We start from the raw sequence: 4,352 nt of genomic DNA on the forward strand, positions 1-4,352 counted from the left end.
CTTGATTAGCATTTCCCTCTCATCTTAACCTGAACCAGCTTTACACATTTTTCTCCGAAGTGATTCCTGGTGGGTAATCATATTGATAGCTACCCATTAATTAAAATTTCACTTTGCTTTTTTCTCAACATTTAAAAAAATGATATACAGTGGTATGCAAAAGTTTGGGCACCCCTCTGAGATTTCATGACAATTTGCTTTTCCTTTATAATAGAAGATCACAGCAACAACATTTGTTTTCCTACAAAGATGTAGACGTTTTAGTGTTTTCCAGACCAAAATTCTTAGGGTAGCATTACATAGTTTTATTATAATAAAATAAAATGCAAAAAATGGGATGTGCAAAAGTTTGGGCACCCTTATAAATAGCATTCATTTCAACACCTGTACGGATTTATAGCTGACAGGTTGCTGCACAAAATTGCTTTGATTAGCTCATTAGACCTTCAATTACAAAGACAGGTGGAACCAATCATGAAAAAGGCTATTTAACATAGGTAATAGCTGGCTGTGCCTAGCCTAGGTTCTTTCTTAGGGAGTGGCAAGATGGGGACCTCAAAACAACTCTCCACTGACCTGAAAGCTAAGATAATCCAACATTATAAATTAGGAGAAGGGTACAAAAAATTATCTGACAGGTTTAAACTGTCTGTCTCCACAGTCAGAAACGTAGTTGTGAAATGGAAGGCCACAGGAACAGTCCGTGTGAAGGAAAGATGTGGTAGGCCGACAAAAATAGGGGAAAGGCACAGGCGAAGGATGGTGAAAATGGTCACAGAGAAGCCACAGACCACCTCCAGAGAACTACAACAACATCTGGCTGCTGATGGTGTAGTTGTTCACCGTTCCACAATCCAGCGTACTTTGCACCAGGAAGAGCTCATTGGAAGGGTGATGTGCAAAAAGCCTTTCCTGAGTGTTAATCACAAGAAGAGTCGCATGAGGTATGCAAAAGCACATCTGGACAAGCCAGAAGCATTTTGGAACAAAATACTGTGGTCAGATGAGACCAAGATTGAGTTATTTGGTCATAACATGAACAGGTATGCATGGCGAAAAAAACACACGGCATTCAATGAAAAGAACTTGTTGCCCACTGTAAAATTTGGTGGAGGATCTATCATGTTATGGGGCTGTGTGGCTAGCACAGGTACTGGAAAACTTGTTAAAGTTGAGGGCCACATGAATTCCTTACAGTACCAGGAGATTCTTGACAAGAATGTTCTAGAGTCAGTCACAAAGTTGAAGCTACGCCGGGGTTGGATTTTTCAGCAGGACAATGATCCTAAGCACCGATCAAAATCCACCAAGGAATTCATGCAGAAGCACAGGTACAATGTTCTGGAATGGCCATCCCAGTCCCCAGACCTTAACATCATTGAAAATGTATGGATTTATTTGAAGAAGGCTGTCCATGCACGGAGGCCAAGAAACCTGACTGAACTGGAGACGTTTTGTGTGGAAGAATGGGCCAAAATACCACCTGCCAGGCTTAAGGGACTTGTCTGTGGCTACAGGAGGCGTCTACAGGCCGTTATTGCAGCAAAAGGAGGCAATACTAAATATTAATGGAATTATTTCTTAGGGGTGCCCAAATTTATGCACATGCCTATTTTTGTTTGAATGCACATAAACATGTTTCTGTTTGACCAATAAAAGTTATTTCACTACTGAGATGTTTCTGTTACCATAAGGTATAACATATGTTAAAATGAAGTTGCTGCTTCAAAAGCTCAGCAAGTGACAAACTGATGCAGTGGTTTTCCTAAGGGGTGCCCAAACTTTTGCATACCACTGTATGTGTCCAGTGGCTAAGGAAATGTGGAAGACTCCTTAAGCGTCTAGGTTGAGGATGTTACAAATGGTGTGACTCGTCTCTATTGTTGATTATCTTGTACACATCTAAGATATGCTTAACTCACAATTTATGAATGTAAAACCAAAACTATATCTACATGGCAAACCACTAGATGAGTTAAATACATCTTTTCTTTTGTAATCTCTGTGACCCAACATTTTGAAATGATGCTCTGAAATATCTGCATTGTGAAAAGCATGTTTTGCAAGTGCAGAAGGTAAAAAAACCTCAAGAGTGTAATGCGCAGCACTCTGTTTGTTGTTGACCCTTACATGTGACCTATGCTTAATGTCATCAGGCCAATATTCATCCGTCTTCACTGAGATTGGCTGCATCCCTTTGACCATGACTTCCTACACTCCCGCAACTGGATGGGTCACACTCAGGTGAGAACCTGAGCGTACACAACCACTTGAGTATAGAAGCAACAAAATAACCAACTAAAACTATGATACTAATTTAATGATCATTTTAACTGTCAAAACTCAATTTAACGTATATCCTTTTGAAGCTTCAAGTCTGGAAAGTCTCCTGTTTTATTAACCTGTCAGTATCATGATTTGTCAAAATACAAAATAAGATTCAAAGAGAGATGACAATTACAATCAACATGTGTGCTTAAATACTTGAAAAAGACATTTAGCTCGGAAAACTGACAAACTGTTCCCCAATGAATCACTTACATCCTAAAGAATTCAGTCTGGGCATGATTGGCCATGACATGTAATCATACCTGACCTTTTCGATCACACTGTATTTCTGGCCCTGAATTACAGTCAATAATCAATGTGACACAATGATTCACCCTGTGCTGTAGTAGCTCATTCTCAGCTGTTCCTTGTGTAAGGATTTACGGTTATAGTTTCATAAATGTCAAACAGTAAAGGAATATTCTTACATAGTACAATTTTTTTCAGCACCTTCAACTGGGTAATTGGCAACACAAACCCCATGGACTACAGCCGTCCTTTCTTCTGTGCCAAGTCTCAACTGGAGGAGACGCCAGATACCTTCTTCACCGCCTTGCAGTCTGTGGCCATGAAGAATAAGAAAGTGGAGTAAACATCTGGGGCATCTCGGCAAGATAATGAAAACTGCTCCTGTCAGAGCTAATTTGAATTATTATCATTTTATTATTATTCAATATTCATCATGTTTTACAATGATTTTCAATTATTATTTACCCTGCTAAGCCACCAGACAACAGGAGTCATAGGAATGTGCGTGAAATTATTCAATGCACTCTTAAAACATGATTTAACTCTGTTGTTATAGTAGTATTGAGGTGAAACCCACTGCATTACTTGGCAATGAAGTCGGATGGAAAGCTTAAGTTAGACGCGAAAATCAAGACTGTTAAAAGTGACACAGTAAGAACTAAGTTAAGGAAACCTTTTAATAGCAGCTGAGCTACATTCCTGACATGTTTTTATATAGCTGTCAAGATCTTCAATACAATATTTTGAAAGCATCCAACAATGCAGTTGTTATTGGTGTTTGGTCCTTGAATGGATGTGTGAATGAAACAGTACAAATGATGGGGAAAGAAACACATTTAGAACAATACAAATAAAAGATAACTGTGAAATTTAAATGTGTTGAATCCATACCAACATGTGTTTCATAAAGAGACATGAAGCATACCTTTGGCTCTAAAGAAATCTCCTGTTTTTTGGTGTCCACATCATTCAAATGTATTGTTCATATTTTGTAAAAATATTAAGCAATGCAAACATATTTTGGGTAATATTTCACAGCCTGACTCACGCATTTGACTGCAAATAGCAATTGAGGTCACATAAAGTACAGACCTGTCATAACTTCTCTGATCTCTGACACACAGGAGGAAAGTTAGGTATGTGGTTATATATGCCCTCTTTGGTGCCTAGAGGAAGACCTTTTTTAGGCTTAAACCTCAAGATGTACTGAGGTTTGTATTTCTCATCTGGCTCCTAAAGCTTCTCAACATGAACTTTCTCGCTCTGCTGTTCTGCTTCAGCCTGCTGCTGACTGCTGCTGTTGGCTAGGATCCAAAACCCTGCGATGAGTTTTGACAACATTGGGAATATGTTTATATCCTCTCTGTGGCTTAGTGTGAGATGATAAGAGGAATTCCACTCTCAATATCTCAGTGTTTCATTTGGTAAGTTTAGTTAATTACAAGAATGGAACGGAGAACCGGCTATCCTGCCGGTTATTCTTAAGCTCAATAATTAACATGTAAAACGGATGTGTAAAACAATACCCCATTTTACAGGGCGGTTATGTGCTGAACTTTCTCTTGGCTTAGACCAGTAACTCCCTGGAGTCTCCGCTGGTTGCCTGGGAACGGCTCAGGGCCAAGAAATAGTCCATCTAGTAACCCCTCTTAAAAACGATTTGCCATTTGAAAAGATTAAATATAAAAATTCAACATATTGATTGATTTATGCAGATGTGGTGACCATTGGACAGTTCCAGGTTGTATTACCCAGTTTCCAGTTTTTGTCTTGGC

The 4,352-nt window shown here is 39.0% G+C and overlaps 1 long non-coding RNA gene across 1 annotated transcript; it reads left to right on the top strand.

Annotated features, from left to right (window-relative positions):
• Positions 1 to 1,803: 1,803 nt before the first annotated feature.
• On the top strand, positions 1,804 to 3,337 carry LOC134865156 (uncharacterized). Its single transcript, XR_010165904.1, has 2 exons — positions 1,804 to 2,244; positions 2,776 to 3,337. It is a non-coding gene; the product is annotated as an uncharacterized LOC134865156 (long non-coding RNA).
• Positions 3,338 to 4,352: the final 1,015 nt, after the last annotated feature.

Source organism: Eleginops maclovinus, chromosome 5 (genome assembly GCF_036324505.1).
Source record: "Eleginops maclovinus isolate JMC-PN-2008 ecotype Puerto Natales chromosome 5, JC_Emac_rtc_rv5, whole genome shotgun sequence".
NCBI classification, from domain to species: domain Eukaryota; kingdom Metazoa; phylum Chordata; class Actinopteri; order Perciformes; family Eleginopidae; genus Eleginops; species Eleginops maclovinus.